The sequence below is a fragment of the Engraulis encrasicolus genome, chromosome 16, assembly GCF_034702125.1.
Source record: "Engraulis encrasicolus isolate BLACKSEA-1 chromosome 16, IST_EnEncr_1.0, whole genome shotgun sequence".
Classification (NCBI taxonomy): Eukaryota; Metazoa; Chordata; class Actinopteri; order Clupeiformes; family Engraulidae; genus Engraulis; species Engraulis encrasicolus.
In genome coordinates this window covers 13,737,609-13,755,798 of record NC_085872.1, presented here as the reverse complement: position 1 = coordinate 13,755,798, position 18,190 = coordinate 13,737,609, and the positions used below count along the sequence as shown (strand labels likewise).

The following is an 18,190-nucleotide window of genomic DNA, read 5'->3' as shown; positions in this document are numbered from 1 at the left end:
TGGAGATGGCCTCATATGGCCTCTTTCAGGATGGTTTTGGTGTGTGGTGTGGTGTGGTGTGTCCGTCACAGTGGCACTTAAAACTGCTAGGTGGTGCTTTCATTTGGTGGATGATCTGTATAGTGGTTAATATCATGTGAGTGCAAGATACCAACTATAGTTTCATTTTTTAAACCAATCACGTTTTATGTGAATGTCAACGTTTACCAATACAGCAATACCAAAGACCAAATCAAAAGGCCTCTTTGCACGGCCGTCTTAAAATTCTATGATATTTTCTGCTGGAAAAAAAATGTTTTTGTTTCAGTTAGACCCAGCAATTACAATTTACTGCCGTTCTAATACAGATCATTCCAATCATTTAAGCACATGGGCAGATGTCCTAGAACAATTCAGCCCTCTGTTTTTCATACTGGTAAGGGAATCAAACCTGCAATCCTTCAGACCAACTCCGTAACAATAGCTGCAACTGAGGGCTGAGTTTGTTGGTGAGAGTTTCAGGTTCATTGAAAGGATTTGATGTTAAATCCCTAGTATTGCACCACTTGTAGGATGGGTGGGCGCTATACAGCTTTTGCAGACACATTGTCAGTTTTGTACCTAAGCATCACTGGGTGTTTCGGCTACTATACAATACACGCTCTGCTGGCAGGCCCACCACAGGTTGATCAGGCCTGGGTGTGTGTCCCGTCCCGCTGCTAGCTGTTCAGCCCAGATAGTATCATTAATAATATAATAACACATAAACTCAGACTGTACCTGGCTCAGTACACCACATGATCAGCTGGTATAGGCCATGTTTGTCTCTTACCTTGACTACTGCAACTCTCCCCTGGCTGCTCTACCTGCTTGTGCAATATGATCCCTGGAAATGATGGAGAACTCGACAGCCTGTCTGGTGTTCAATCACTCTGACAGGGCCCATTTTACTCTTCTCTTCATCAATCACCCTTGGCTACTGGGAGGCATTTGAATTAAGTAGGCCTTGATTCCTGTCTAAAAAGCTATCTCATTCATAATCTGAAGGCCATTATGTCCTTATGTCTTGGTCCATGGGTCCACATGTCCTCCTGTATAGGATGCTGCACTCTTCCAACACCAAAACTTCCAACCTGCTCATACAAAGCGTTCCCAGCCCAAATTGTTCTCTGTACTTGTCCCTCAATGTAGAAAAGCTACCAGATGCTTCAATACTAGAGCCATCTCATTTAATTCTTCAAATTGCTTAAAGATTCTTTGAAAGACTCAAAACACCAACACAAGCATTAACCTGTGCGCCTGCATGGACAAAGGGGTCTCAACAGCTAATGTAATTACGTAAAGTGCCAGTTTCATACATTTTTGTCAGAGACCAAGGGAATTATGACAGATGAAACAAATATTTTTTTGAATAATAATTCCCCCTTCAGTTGCCGTAGGCGATATTGTGAGGTTTAAGTCCACTATGGATTAGTGGTCAAATAAAATTGAGTGGCCTATTGTGCTGTTGACAGGAAAAGGAAGAATATGTGCCAGTCAAACGTGACTGATGTCTGATGGCCTGTGGTCTCCTGGCATTTCTGGAACACATACATCCTCACATAGGCTAGTGACCTGAAATACCACGTCATGTTGTCTACCAGGAATGTCCTGTCATTGAGCTAAGGCTCCTATACTCCATGGAAAGTCCATATGACCAGATCTCACACATTCCTATATTTCACTCCATGTATTGCATCAGGAGAGGCACCATGGTTTCCCTCCCATTGCTTAAAAGAGGGGATTTTTTTGGGTTATTTTACGTAAAGCCATGTGATGATGCTTCTTTCGCTTCTTAGACATCCACATAGTGAGGGAATAGGGAATAGAAAGACGGCAGGGCATGTGAGGTGAAGTGGAAGGATATGCATATGTATTCTGGAGAGGCCGCTGACCGCTTTGCCCTCCCCACTGATGTAATGAGGACCCAATTCTACCGCTCCACATCAGCTTATACACACCAGAGGAGCAGTAGGTTGTTCACTGCCAATATACAGACTCCTCACCATCCTGAATGACAGAGATGTCTTCTCCACAGTTTAGGAGCTTGGCTGTTAAGTTGTTAAATGCACTCTCTCTTACGGAATCAAACTGTACAAAAAAAAACACATGATGATTAAAGGGATTGATTTTCACTAAATACTGATTCCCTGGCAAGGATTAAATGTTAATAAAAAATAGCCTCATAATGGCAAAGGATACATAGGCCTATAATATTTTATAGTTTTCGAAAGTGAAACTGGCAAAAAAGAATGTGTGTGCGTGCGCGCGTGCGTATGTTTTGGATTTTTTTTTCTATTTCTTTTTCACTTTGCGGTGTGTTTTGTCCTGACATAGACTGGTACTTTCGATTTCCCCTAGAGCCACGGGCTATAAATTGGGCGCTCAAGACAGTCCTCTGTCGTTATAGCCTACCTGTAGCCTACCAACCGTATCCAACCTGTCCACAATAATATCCAAAAAGGTAAGAGAAAGGTATGTTAACCATACATTCGCCTACTCAGATTAATCAAGTAGGCCTAGCCCATGTGTTAATTAAAACTGTTTACAGTGAAGTAAAAATTATGGTAGGCCTATAGGCTTATTTGATCAATTAGGCCTACATACTTTTATGCTCGGGGTCTTATGGTTACTATGGCTAAACGTTGGCAAAAAAATGGTGTGCCTGGCATTATATTTAGCCTAGGCTACTTCATTTCAGTGTCCTTGTTGCAACGGCTTTTCCCCTCCGTGTCCCAGGCTCATCTGCAGGGAAAACATAGGCAATCCCAGAAGATGCTTCAATGCAGGATGTCCCGATATGGTGAGTTGGCATATATTTCCTTCCCTGCATTTAACAGAGATGCAACATCTGCTACCGTGATGGATATCTCGTCCCACGAGAAACTTCGTCCTCGAAGTTAATTTTCAAGAGGTTGGTTGTGCGCTTTAAAATGAAAACGTTTAAATTGACATAATTTTAAGAAGGCAGCACCGGAAAAGTTAGGCTAAAACCTAGTACAAGATTGTTAAGCTCGTGGAAAAAAACAACCTTTTTTTCAACGTTTTAGCGATTAATATGGGCCATTAACTGAAAGGAATCTCAACAGCTCTGCGTTGTTGTTTTATTATTAGGCTATTTTTTTCTTTTTCTTTTTGATTTTTAATAGATTAAGACAATTATATTGTGTTACAATTATATGTACTTCATAGACTTATGATGCCCTAGTGAATCTCAGCCACAGTACCATTTGCGAGGAAACAAAACCGAAGAGGAGGAGAGGAGTTCTGGAACAGCTATTGCCCGGTTGAATCGAAAGTTAAACGCTGTATGGTGCTATTGTGCGCTTTTTTAGAAGCAGGGAGCATGATGCATGGTTTACGACCGATTCACTCACCGGCCACTTCATTAGGAACACCTCTCTAGTGCTGGGTTGGACCCCCTTTTACCCTCAGAACTGCCTGAACTGCCTACAACAACACTCCAGTAGGCTGTGGCATTCCAACAAAGACAAACTGGTACAGATTGCCCCAAATTGTGCTGAGAAAATGCCCTTATGCCATTACATCCCTAGTCTGAAACAATGATGTAAGGCAGGGTGGAATGGATCCGTGTTTTCATGTTGTTGACGCCAAATTCTGACCCACCTGAGTATTGCAGTAGATATCAAGACTCATCAGACTAGGTGACATTTTCTTGACCTTTTAGTGTTGTTTATGGTGAGCCTGTCCAAATTGTTGCCTCATTTTCCCGTTCTTAGTTGACAGGAGTGGCACCAAATGTGGTTTTCTGCAGCTGTAGCCCATTTGCCTCAAGATATGATGTACTGTGTAATCAGGGATTCTCTTATGCATACCTCGGTTGTAATGAGTGGTTATTTGACTTAATGTTGCCTTTGTATCAGCTCAAACCAGTCTGGCCATTCTCCTCTGACCTCTGCCATCAACAAGGCATTTTTGCCCACAGAATCGCTGCTCACAGGTTTTTTTCCCTTTGTAGGCCTACCATTCTTTGTAAACCCTAGAGATGGTTATGTGTGACTATCCCAGTAGATCAGTCTTTTTAAATTATTATTTTTTTAGATATTTTTATGGGCTTTTTGGGCCTTTATTCGGATAGGACAGTGAAGGTGTGACAGAAAGTGAGTGTGGAGAGAGATGGGGTAGGGTTGGGAAATGACCCCGGCCGGACTCGAACTGGGGTCCCCATGGGCACGCAAGCCCAAGTGTGGGGGGCTTAGCACGCTGCGCCACAGCGCCCTCCGCCACAGTGCCCCCCAGTAGATCAGTCACTCAAATCAAGTCCTTTCAGCACCAACAGCCATGCCATGTTCAAAGTCTTTCAAATAACCGTTCTTCCCCGTTATGCTGCTCGGTTTGAACTGAATCAGATCATCTCAACCATGTCTACATGCACAAATGCATTGAGCTGCCACCATGTGAGTGGCTGATCAGAAATTTGCCTCAATGAACAGTTGTAATATGGTGTTCCTATAGTGGCCGGTGAGTGTATGTAGGCTAAGGGTTCTTCGAGGAGCCATTCATTTTGTACCATGCAGTGTGTGTGTGTGTGTGTGTGTGTGTGTGTGTGTGTGTGTGTGTGTGTGTGTGTGTGTGTGTGTGTGTGTGTGTGTGTGTGTGTGTGTGTGTGTGTGTGTGGTCAAACAGATTGAGTGGTTAATCACCACTTAATAATTTATTGTTAAACTGATGTGTTGCAGTTGTACTGATAAGTGTTCTCGCGGCTGTTGATGCCTCGGCGGATCTCTTCGATTGTCTGCATGACCCTGACTACAATGAGCTCTTGGGGATCATACAGACGGGTTTGAAACCTACCCAGAATCCTCAGAACATTGGTGTCATTGGCGCAGGTGTGGCTGGACTAACAGCAGCCATGTTATTGCACGATGCAGGACACAAGGTTTGCCTCCTCTCTGAACATCTTACTTTGTATAATAACTCCAGCATGTTTGCACTTTAACCTATGTATTCATGACTTAATATTCATAACAGTGAGAGAGACATTAACGATAATGACTACTTATGTCTAGGTGACAATAATTGAGGCAAGTCACCGGATAGGTGGGCGAGTGGAGACGTACAGAAACAAAGAAGAGGGCTGGTATGCAGAACTAGGAGCCATGAGGATCCCACAAATGCACAAGTAGGCTTGAGTACCCAAGACTCATGGTTTCTTAAAAAAGATCCCCTACCTATATTTTCACGTGCCAGAATAATTTTCTATATTTTAGGGTAAACTATGTCACTTGGGTCTTATTTAAATCTTCTAATCATGTATTCCACAGAATCTTGCTGGCACTTGTGGATAAATGGCGACTTCCACTCAGCACCTTTATCGAGGAAGACATAAACACCTTTTACTATATCAATGGGCGGCGAGTCAGAACCTATACAGTTAACCAGAACCCAAATGTGCTCAAGTATCCTGTGGATGAGAGGGAACTTAACCAATCAGCTGAGCAACTTTTTAACATCTCTCTACGGAAGGTCAGTGTAAATTACCAGACAATGTGAAATGGCAAAAGTATTTAGCCTAGCAAACTAGCCCCACCGCCAGCGGCCAAAATGTTTTTTTGCCTGCGAGTGGGTCTAGCCTCGGACAATGCCCCAATGCCCTGAAACTGGCGGGCCAATCACAACGCCAGAGATTTGCTTTGATTTATTTTGTATCGTTGGATGCAAAGCGGACAGGGTTTTGAGGGAGTGACGACAAAGCGTCCAAAAGGCACAGACACGGTTTGAAAAACAACGGATTGTTCCCATCAACAATCTCCCGATGTCTCATTGATTGGGGCCAGAATAAATATTCACATTTAATCTCACATTTAGTCTGGTTTGCCAGGTTAAAAATGATTAAGTATTATGTTCCTTTTAATATAAAATGTTGATATTGATGATCAACACATGTGTCATACTTCTCATCACAGATCCGAGATGAAGTGATAAAAATGGGCTGCAAAGCAATGGAGAAATATGACTCGTTTTCTGTCAAGGTAATACTGCTTGGTGGTTCATACTCTAATTTTATTTGTAAAGGTACACTGTGTAGTATGGTGGTCAGAATAGGTATTGTAACTATGCTGCTCTTCAGAACTGTGCTGCCTATAGCCAAATCTGATATTTTCATGAATATTTACAAAGTAATAAAGTAATAGTTACTATGACAAAGTACAGAAAGTTTTGCAGCTAAAAATGTCTACTTCTGCAAAATCAAAATGGCCAACATAGAGAAGATCCCCGTTCCATGTATGAAAAGTGCCATTTTCCAAGTAATAATGAATACTTCGAATTTGATGGTGGTGGTAAGCATTAATGAAAAAGCTGTCATTTGTGAATGGGCACATGAATTGTGGAAATTATCTACTAAAAATATGACTGCACCTTTAAGACCTCCCCTGACCAATCAAAAAAGCCATGTTTTGTCTGTAAAAATGTACTTGCAACCTGCTGTGGAAAACACAGAATGATACGACGGGTCTATACTACATACAGTAGCTGGTTCAGGAGTAAACCAGGTTAACCAGGTTAAATCATCTAATAGAAGAGCCTGGAGTCCTCAGTCACTCCAGGCTCTTCTATTAGATTATTAACCTCTTAACTGAACCTGGTTAACCTGGTTAACTCCTGAACTAGCTTTGTAGTATAGGCCTGCTATCCTACTACACACGTTTAACTGGAGATACATTTCAGGAGTACCTGGTGAAGGAGGGTAACTTGAGCAGTGGAGCTCTGCGCATGATTGGGGACATCCTGAATGAAAACAGCTTCTTCTACACGGCACTAATAGAGGCACTGTATCTACAGGCCGACATCAAGGATAACATCAAGTGAGACTAATATTTAAAGTGTTTTAATGTGTTATTGAGGGTTTTGTGCTAATCGGACCAGTGCTACAGATTGTTTATTTCATTTTTGTTCCAGGTATAGTGAATTTGTGGGTGGATCTGACACATTCACTGATGCATTTTATGAAGTGCTCCACTGCACAATTCTTCTCAACTCAAAGGTGAAACGCATAATTCAGCCGGTGCCACTGTCCAACTCCAAGATGGCCGTTTCCCCTCAACCCTCACCAACATGACGTTCGATTACGTCCTCGTCACCTCCACCGCCAAGGCCACCCAGTTCATCGAGTTTGTTCCTCGGCTGTCCGACATCAAGATGGAGGCCTTGCGCTCGGTGCACTACTCCAGCTCCACTAAGGTGGTGCTCAGCTTCAGCCAGAGGTTCTGGGAGAGGGACGGGATCCGTGGGGGAAGGAGCATAACGGACCGGCCCTCGCGCTACATCTACTACCCCAGCCACGGGTTCTCTGGGCAGGGCGGGGCCCTGCTGGCGTCCTACACCTGCTCTGATGACGCGGCGCTCTTCAACGGGCTCAGGGATGAGGACGTCATGCAGGTGGTACTCGACGACCTGGTGAAGATCCACGGGGAGGACGTCCGCGCATACTGGACGGGAGAGGGCGTGGTCAAAAAGTGGGACCTCGATCCGTACAGCTTGGGGGCTTTTGCCATCTTCACGCCATATCAGAAAACAGACTACGCCTCTGCTTTGTTCCAGAGTGAGAACCGCATCCACTTTGCAGGCGAGCATACTGCATTTCCACACGGCTGGATTGAGACGGCAATGAAATCCGCCATCAGGGCTGCTAGAAACATCAACGATATTGCGAGTGGAAAAAGGACTTAATCCTCGCACATACTGTATATGTGTCTCTACCAGGCACTAACATTCCATATCATAATCTGGTCTGTGAGAAAGTCTATGGCTACGTTTACATGATGTTTTTAATTCCGGATTAATAATTCAGAATTAAAGTTCTGTCGAGTTTACATTGCACTTTCATTTAATTCCGAATTGGTAAGTGTTTAGGTGATGTTTTTAAAGCGGAATTAAATGAAATTAAATGCCTCATGTTAACGAGGTCATTGTGATGTCAAAGAATGTTTCTTCTCAGTTTTTATTATACGGTCAATTGACTCTACTCCATCATAACGTGGTGCTACCCAAAGACCTTGCTCTTCTTTCATGAAGAGTATTTCACATGATGATTTGGGAACCATTTTACACTGTTACTTTGATACCCACCTGTGCCTTACCTATCAGACATATGGCCAGACCCTTTCAAAGTCTATCGATGTCTAGTCATTTAAGCTTGTTAAGCTTGCAAGTGGTCAGGATTTCCAGGTGGAAAACCTTTTTGCATGCACTAGTTCAAATATAAACAATTCACAAGGCCTGTTTTAGATATGGGTCTTTCAATCAAACTTGATTTCAAAAGTTAATTATGTGTTAAAATTGCTTTTTTTTCACGTATTATAAACCTTTTTTATTGTCAAAAAGTGTATCTGATTAATCTGATTAATAGTATCTGATTAAATTACCTTTTCTAATTTCTGTGTCCTCAAATAAATGAATGACATGAAATAAAAGTCCATGAATGAGTGCATTACATGTACTAAAATAAAATATTTATACAAAAAGGTCTTATGTGCAGCGGTGAACACACAATACAATTGTGTATTAAAAACACAATTTATATTTGTGACCAATCCAAATAACCATTAAAAAATCAATTGTCTTTGACAATTCCACTTATAAAACCAACATTTTCGGCTATGTCAACATGCTGATTGCATGGGAGCTCTTTAGGGTTCAGTTTAGGGCTTATTATTGCATATTCTATATGGTTTACTAGCAATTCAGTCTACATGCTCCAAACTATGTTGACGCCTGAGTGGATATTGATTTTCACCATTTACTAACCATTGTCATAAGGGGTCTATTTACTGTACATATTTCAACAGCTAGAGAGATGGGCCAGCCTCTGTGACAGTACATCTTGGGGAAGCAATTCCCATGCTACAGTGGTAGTTAGAGAATTCACTAAGGCTGGCTTGCACAACATTGAGACAGTGTGTGCAAGTCAAACTCCCATCCTCTCTTGTGGACTCAATGAGGCTCAGTGCCATTGATGACGGAAGTTGTTTTCAATATCTAGCAAAAACACATTTCAAATGTCATTTCTCATTTGCAATGATGAGGCTGAATGGGTGGCAAAAGGCACTGAAAATTAACTCTGTGTTTGTTGACAGAGAGGAAACGTAATTGTTTTCTCCACGGAGGGGGGACAACACTGATGGAAGAGGACGAGACGAGAGAACCAGGAAAGGACAGGAGGAAGTAGTATGACTTGCATCCATTATCACCATTGTGTTTGTTGACTTGTGCACTGTCACTTCTAAATGTTTTCTTGAGCGATGCCACTAGATGGTGCAAAGTCCAAACTCTTAGATGTGTGTGCACATCCCACCCGATGGGTCAGGTGCAGGACAATCAAAGCATAAATCCAGGTAGAATAAATAAAGTCTGAAAAACTGCTCGTCTTCTGTAGTGAATTTAATAACAAGAGCGCAACGTTTCGACCCTGAGGTCTTCATCAGACAAAAGGCCTGCCAGCGCACTTGTTGTTAAATTCACCACAGAAGACAAGCAGTGTTGCAGACTTTATTTTCTCTTCTAGATGGTGCTTAACCATGCACAAGTTGTCATGACTTCAGATGATGTGGCACACTTTTCAAAAAGTTCATGATGAAGCCTACCTTAGACCCACAGGCATTTGTAAGATGAGAGGCCTTCTCTGCACAGCATGCTCTCGTTGGGTACGCACTAGTTTCATGTAGCGGTGGATTGGCCTATTTCAAATCACGCAATGTTACCATCTGACCCCGTTGTGGTTGAGTCTGCAGAGCTACCCCCTCCATTCTCACAGGTGGCAAAATGCCCTGGTTAGATTAGATGAGATTAGATTTCAACTTTATTTATCCCCCAGGGGAAATTCCTTATTATATATTATTATATATAATTTATATATATTATATTGGTTATGTGACAGCGGCAAAACATTGTTTACGTAAACTGAAGTTTCAGCATGACACAAAAACCAGTTGGTTCTCATGCATTTATATTCTGCTGCACTGAGCTATACAGGTCTCTTAGCCTTGTTGGGTACACCACTTTCACCCAGTTGAAATGTGCACGTGTCCCTATTATGGAGGTTGCAGCACCCTTGCTCACATCCTATTTGTAGGTCTCAACACAGACATACTGTAGCAGAAGATGCTTCTCGCAATCTGCAAGATTCACATTACAATAGATGGTGTCTGAGGATTTCCAAATGCATCTGTGGGTGCTACTGCTCGGGTATTAAAATGGATTGCACTTTGTTGAAGAAACAGTTGATTTTTATCAATTCAATGCAGTTAAGGCCTCTGAGAAAGTTGAGGACTTTGTTGTGTGAACCTGTTAAGCCACCATACTAGTGACATGCATATGAATATTGTCTCATCACAAATGTCGGAGAATAAAATGCCTTTAAAAGTGATCTAGGTCTTATTTATGAATAACATTTGCATCTACACCTCTCAGCATCCAATGTCCTTGAGTTCTACGTGTATATTGATTTAATATAGTACAATGTATATAACAGCTGTCTCCCCCAGACTTATTCAGTCATTTAAATGAACACACACCTACTTGGAAAAGTGTATTAAAGTTTATTTCCCCCTCCCCACAACTTCTTCTTGGACACTCAATTTTGTACATTATATTATATGACATACAGTATTCTATAAGTTGGTATGTTTGTCACATACAACATACATACAATATCCCCAGTGCATGATAAAATTTATGTCATACAGGTATCTTTTACTGATGATTCTTCATTGGTTGCCAGTTCAGATATGTGTCTGTTATTTCTCTCCTGAGAACAGAACAGGAGAGAGGAAACAAACAGAGAAGAGTTAAGTTTTATTTACTGTGTTATGTGATACTAGACAGATACATTTTCACACATGCGCTAAGTTGCCTTGAGTTGCCGTTGCATTCTGTTGTCATACTGTTTCACATGTTCCGTGGCCACCTATATGTGACAGGAAATTACATGTGGTTCACGCTCTAGACGTGGGGCCTAACTAACTGACCAAACTACTGTATTTTTAACTGACTCTGTGTGGTAACTGTTCTGTTTTTTGTTTTCATTCTTATTTTGATAACCTAATAGTCTGAAACTCTCTCTGAGCCTGGCCTTGCCATACGTAGGCTCCAGTAAAGATTGGTGCTTCCACATTATGTCTGGGCTAGCTGTTCTGGGAGGACTTTAGTCTTGTTACCAGGTAACGGCCAAGCAGTGAACGGAGAAAAGAAGAGGGAGGGGGAAAACATTTCAAACTTCAACAGCGTTCACCATTTCCATCTGTAATGGTTATTTAATATACCAACCAAATGTAGTGATTGGGGAAAACAAGACACCCATAAAACATTTCAGTGGAGTTCACCCCTCCCTCCAGTAAGCATTATTTGAGCCATTCCAGGCTAGCCTGGCGACGCCATCCTACAGTCAAAGGCGGCAATTGCCTAGGGCCCCGACCAAATCTATCCTCCATAGGGGTCCGAACTGTCACACCAGTTGCAGTAAAGATACAAAAAGAAGGCATTGCCAAGTATGCAAAGTAATCAAAGATATATGTGAGAAAAAACACTTAAATAGCACCAAAACACAGAATTGTATGTCTATATAATGACTTTTGAGGGTCCTATGCTGATATTTCACCTAGGGCCCCAAAAGGGCTAGATCCGCCCCTGCCTACAGTACAGTATGTACTCCACACAAAGATTTTGGCTCAACAGTCGGCTTTCGCCCAGGCTAGTTCCAGGCCCTCTGCAATGAAATTATCATCAAGGTACAAACCCCAACTCCGATGAAGTTGGGACGTTTGGTAAACAGTGAATAAAATCAAAATGCTATCATTTTCAAAACATTCAATCTATTCATTAGATGGAGAATAGTGAAAAGACAACATATCAAGTGTTAAAACCGAGAAAAAATATTGTTTTGGGGGACATATGTACTCATTTCTAATTTGATAAATCCAACACGTCTCAAAAGAGTTGGGACGGGGATCAGTGAAATTCAGTAAACATCCAAATAAGATAAAACAACAAAGAAGAACATTTCAAAATGAATTGTACTGATGGACAATATAGGTGTCCAGGTATAAGATCATCACAGAGAGGCTGAGTCACTCAGAATTAAAGATGCAAAGGGAATAATTACCATAGTTATTACATACATTTTTGAATTCCCTTTGATTTACCACGATTGAGTGTATATAAGACATATTTTTGTTAATAAAATCATTGTATAGGTTCATGACATCATGAAATATATATTGGCTGTAGTCTCACTCTAATTCCTGGAGTGCTAGAGCTATTGAAAATTGATCATATTAAGAATGCTTAATGCATGAAAATGACACAGGGGTTTAACATTCTCCTAAGCACCTGAGCTCACTTGAAATAGACCCAGAAGACATGGGAAACTGTCCTTTGCTTACAGAAGTCAGCAGAAGTTGTAGAAGTCCATTCTTTTTGACAATAATAGAGCATTGCACATCCTGTGCTACAGTGAAAATGGACCATCCAACTTGTGTTAGTGCTAGCTTCAAAAGTCAGCCTCCATGATGGCATGCGGATGCAGTAGTGCATTGGTTAAGATGTTCTCACTCATCTGTAGAGTTAAATACAGTGCTGAATGGTATAAATGGGTTTTAAACAGCATGAAAAGCCACTCATGCATTATATTTTGAAGGGAGATCTTCGATTACTGCCACATAGTAAGGTCAAATTGCATTCTCTACTATGTTTTAACAGTTTGGCTCCATCATAAGGACCAGCATGTGATAAAATGGTGGGTTTTTGGTCAAGACCTGTCACACTGTAAGCACTACAGAAAGGAAAACATTGCAAAACATGACAAGGAATACACCCACCATTTAAGCTGGTGAAATCATGTCCAAGATAGGAATTAACACTGTTTTTTATATAAAATCATCTCATCGGTTAATGTATTTAACTGTTAAGTGTTGTCTTTTGTTTTGTTTTTAGTCTTCCTCGACATTTGCTGCCATTTATTGTCCCCGTCCCAACTCTTTTGAGACGTGTTGGATTTCTCAAATTAGAAATGAGTACATATCTCCCCCAAAACAATATTTTTTCTCGGTTTTAACACTTAATATGTTGTCTTTTCACTATTCTCCATCTAATGAATAGATTGAGTGTTTTGAAAATGATAGCATTTTGATTTTATTCACTGTTTACCAAACGTCCCAACTTCATCGGAGTTGGGGTTAGTAGATGCCAGTTCCGTCGGTGCTTCAGGGCACTGGGGCACTCACAGAGATTATTGAGCAACCACAAACATTTGAAGGATAGAGAAACTGTAAATGCACAGACAACAACACTCTTTGGCAAAAACATCAGCATCATTGTCTAGTATTAAACTAACTTTATATTACTGTTAAAACTTGATATTACCTGTTAGATTGCAATACGTCAACAAAAAGTGCTTCAGTTAGTAATTCTTGATCTGATGAATAATGAAAGGTGGATTACTGTCAACACTTAGTACATCGGAAATACAGTTATAAAAAATATCCAACAAGCCATTTATCTGTGAGGTCATTGAAAATGGTGCTTGTTGCACATCATGAAAATATACGTATGTTATGCCTTATAACTTTTTATCCCTGACCTGTCTGGAAGAGCCAGGTAAAAAGTTAACACAATAATATTGAAATACAAGATACAAGATAAGATACAAGATACAAGATATTTTATTTGTCATGTGTATATATATGAAACATATATATACAATGAAAAGCTTCCCTGCTCTGGGAGTCACAAAAAAGGTGAAAAAGAATGTTAAAAAGGCAAAAAATCTACATACAGTTAAGCATTTGTACACACACTGTACACACTATACACATACAAACATACACGCACGCACACACCCACATACACTGCCAGTGTATAAATAAAATCAGTCATATCTGGGATGCCCACCTGTGCATGTGTTATGAATCCTTCTTTTCCTCTTCCAGTATATTGCTGTGGCCACTATTGCAGTTGCAATCATGAAAATGCTGACAGTGAGGAAAGAGTAAATATAGGACCTAGGCAGCAATGAATCTGGAAAACAAACAAACTACTTAGCCTACATGATAATGACGTAATTTTCAGTACAATGTGTGCTGTGCTCTCAATAGTATATGTGTTTGTATACCTCGTCATCCAATTGAATGAGTACACCTATCTAATCTACTACACCATCCTATACCAGTCAACAAATTACACACACCAAAATCCGTTTTGCTATGTTTTCACAGATATAAGATGACGCTGTTGTCAAACCTGGTTGCTGTCTAGAATAACACACTGCACTGATGTCCAGACTGGTTGTGCGGTTACTGACTGGGTTTGCAGCCACACAACTGTAGGTGGCATTGTCCTGGTCATCTAGTTCCAGACGAAGGGAGAGGGTGTTGTTGGCATCAGGAGTGCTTGTCCTGCTGAGTAACTCATTGTGTTTGAGCCAATGCAAGGACACATCCCTGCCATTTGTCACTGAGCACAACACCTGACAGCTGGAGCTGGGGAGAGGCTGGCCTCCTGAGAGAAATGAGGGCCTGGGCTGAAATGATCCTTTGCTGATGTCAGGAGTAGAGACAGGGACTTAGGGGGTAAACACACAATACACACAGTTAGTTATATGCAAGGATAGCGCGCACGCACACACACACACACACACACACACACACACACACACACACACACACACACACACACACACACACACACACACACACACACACACACACACACACACACACACACACACACACCTCGCTATATCCTTGTATCCTGAACAATCACATCAATGGCACTTCCTTGGCAGAGATTCATTCCTTCGCAATGTAAGCGTGTAATGCAATGTAAGCAATCAAACAAAACCAGAAAGGGACACTATTGTAGTTTCTAATGGTTATACTACACATACACAATATATATACAGTACATGCACCTACCATAGACTGTACAATTGAAGTGCCAATGTGTCACCTCCCCAGTGTCATCTGTTATTTGAAGGTGGTAGAGTCCAGACTGACTGGTGCTGATGTTTCTGATGGTGAGAGATCCTGTCTCTCTGTTCAGCTGCAGGCAGTCTTTAAATATTCCATTGTATTCTGTTACAACTTCACCCCTGAACACTAAACTGTGAACTATTTGTGATTCTGAAAGTGACTTGGCTGAAGTAAATGTCCATGTTAACCGTTCATTGCTTAGTTTGCTTGTTTGAGGATGTAAGGTAACAGGTTCTCCCTCTGGTGTCACCACTTGCATGATCTTCCCCTCAACTGCAAGACCTGTGGATAAAAAGACAGACATGCTCACTGCAGAAGTAAAAAGTGATCACAAAAGCAGGTAAGCACATTCTATGAGGGGGAAAATAGATGGGGCAACCCTGGACCACTGGACAGCCTATACAGGACTGCAGTTGACAGGAAAACAACGAACATTTTAGATGATCCCACCCATCCTCTTCACTCTGAGTTCGAACTGCTGCCCTCAGGGAGGCGCTACAGATCACTCATTGCTAAGAAACACATCTATAAACATTCTTTTATTCCAAATGTAATCTCCATAGTCAATAAGCTATTGAAAAGCTAGAGGTGTAGGGTCTTGCACTACTGCCCGACTTGCATATGATGTGTGTGCTGGGAGGGGTGGTTGGAGGGGGGTGGATGCAGCATTTGTATGTGTGTTTTGTCTATTTGTGTCTATTTGTGTTTATACCCTATATTCTGTGAAACCAAGGGCAATTTTCATGCTGGCATGACAATTAAGTCTAAGCAGTCCATCACACTGAATTTGTGGCACACCTAAACGACATTGTGTGTAAATTACTTAATTAAATCCACAGGGGGAAAAGGTGTCAAGTAGCTTGCATAAATACACATAATGCACACATGGACATTTGAAGACACAGGTAATAGTCAGGGAGAGAAAATAAAAACTACAGAATGAATAAAAAGGCAAATGTGCAAAAACCCATTCTGAAAGTTGAGGTAGACAAGAGGAATTAACATGACCAGGAATGAGTGTTGACAGATAAGCCTGCTATAGTGCTGTAATGTAGAAGTCAAAGAACTATGACAAATCGTATTCAACAAAGAACATAAATCCTGATAAGGAACATGAAGACATTCTGCAAAAAATAAAGTGATCATAAAAGAAATGCACTGAGCATGATAGGGGTGAAGATTTCTCAATCTTCATGTCACATGTACATACAAATGTCAGCCCTCTATTAACGGCAATTATGAGGAAAGCATCCGTGGACTGCTTTAGCCATCTCTGTTTACTTCCATTAAATTATACAAAGTAATTTCCTCACAGGCTGTTTTCCAGGACATTTCAGAATCTTTCAGAAGCTACTCAATGCACATATGCATTTACTTGCACTGCTTCATTCACAACTTATGTCACATAATACCTTTTACATAATATGTAAACCATTTTTTTTATAGGAAACACAGATTAAGTGATAAATGAATATACACAATGCACAATCTAATTTCAACCATCTGCTATGGTAATGACAAATATTATCATGAAAACTTAATTTTGGTACAATGATAACACTAAAAAGCAACCATACATTATATCAATTTATTTTTTAAAGCATTTTAAATGTATGGTAGCAAACTTAAAGAGGCCAGGCACAACCAAAATTAGCAGCATTCACAATATTTAGCAATATTATTTTTCATGTTTTATAATGGGTATACTTACCAAAATGAAAAATAATTACGAGCAGTTCTACAAACATTGTAGTAGAAGATCCAGTATGTGTGCGCTGAGCAGTTACCAGCATTGGTGAGATGCAAAGGTGTCTTCCTCTTACTCATTTCCTGTGCCTCTGAAACAAACGTAGTCTGCTGTGGTTGACAATACAAGACTTTCTTGCAGGATTTCAGCCTTTCAGCAGTGTACATGTCACTATGTTAAATATTAGGGGTGGTGTGGCTGTATAAATTAGCTGGACAAATCTGTGTCAGTGAGGCAGTGAAAACACTCAACCCGAAGCAAAATAATCTAAAGAAAGTGTTAGCAGGCAATGATGAAAGCATGAAGGTATTTCATTTTGTTAGATGGAGACAGTAGAGACAGTGACCGTGAATATCAGAGAGTGCTGAGTGGATATCGAGGCTCAAAATATGCTTGCTGTGTGTCTTAAAAGGTACACACACAACAACACACACTTTCCTCTTCAGATCGATCAGGAGGTATCATGGGGGAAGATATCCAACTGGGCTCTCATTAATGTTTTTCAGAGCTGGGCTGGTCATCTGGCATAGTGGGCATTTCCCAGTGGGCCTCACACCCTCCTGGGCCCCTTTTTTCAGAAATGTAAATATATATACACTATGTATATTTTTTACATTTCTGAAAATAGGGGCCCACCGCCAAAAGTGCCTGGGCCCTATTTCTCCAACCCAGTCCAGCCCTGATGCTTTCCACCATTGTCACCAATGTCTTCCAGAACCTCAACACGTAAGTTCGGAATGTCACCCCTCACAGATGTGCTAATAATTACATAACATTTGGCTAATGTTTTTCTCCAAAGCAACTTACAGATATTTACATGGTAGGCCTATTGGTTACAGTCCCTGTAACACTATGGGGTTAGGTGCCTTGCTCAAGGGTACAAATCTGTATCAGTGAGGCAGTGAAAACACTCAACTTTGTGTCAAGCCTAATGAAATTGCAGCAGTGTGACAGGATGCTACAAAATGCATTAAAAATGCTCACAAAATGCTTCAACTCAAGCCCAAGCAGTGGATATTCTGCCACTGCAACACTGACACGTCACTGCTTTTCACTGTTGCACTGATCTCTTTCTGACTGAGTAGTTATTTGCACCATTACAGGTTTTTGCTATTTTGTTGCCTTTATCAGATACGAGTGAAAACAGGAAATGAGTCGGAGAGAGAGAAGGGTTAGGGTGAGGATATGACCCAGGCCAGATTCGACCCTGGGTCACCATAGGCAACATGGACATATGGTGTGGTGTATTAGCACAGTGCCCCACATTTGATTTAATCTGTCAGTGTTACCCACTGTTGAAAATGAGAAATTAAAAGGAAGGCCAATGAGACTTTAAATAAGTTTTCAATACAGGTTAAACACAAATACTTGGGGAGCAGAAAATGGTGAAGGTGTGGGGGTTTAAGTTAAGCTGTTGTGGTCTGATGTAAAAAATGTG

General features: G+C 41.0%; 1 pseudogene; it reads left to right on the top strand.

Annotated features, from left to right (window-relative positions):
* Nucleotides 1-2,737: 2,737 nt before the first annotated feature.
* LOC134466306 (L-amino-acid oxidase-like) lies at nucleotides 2,738-8,465 on the top strand (annotated as a pseudogene).
* Nucleotides 8,466-18,190: the final 9,725 nt, after the last annotated feature.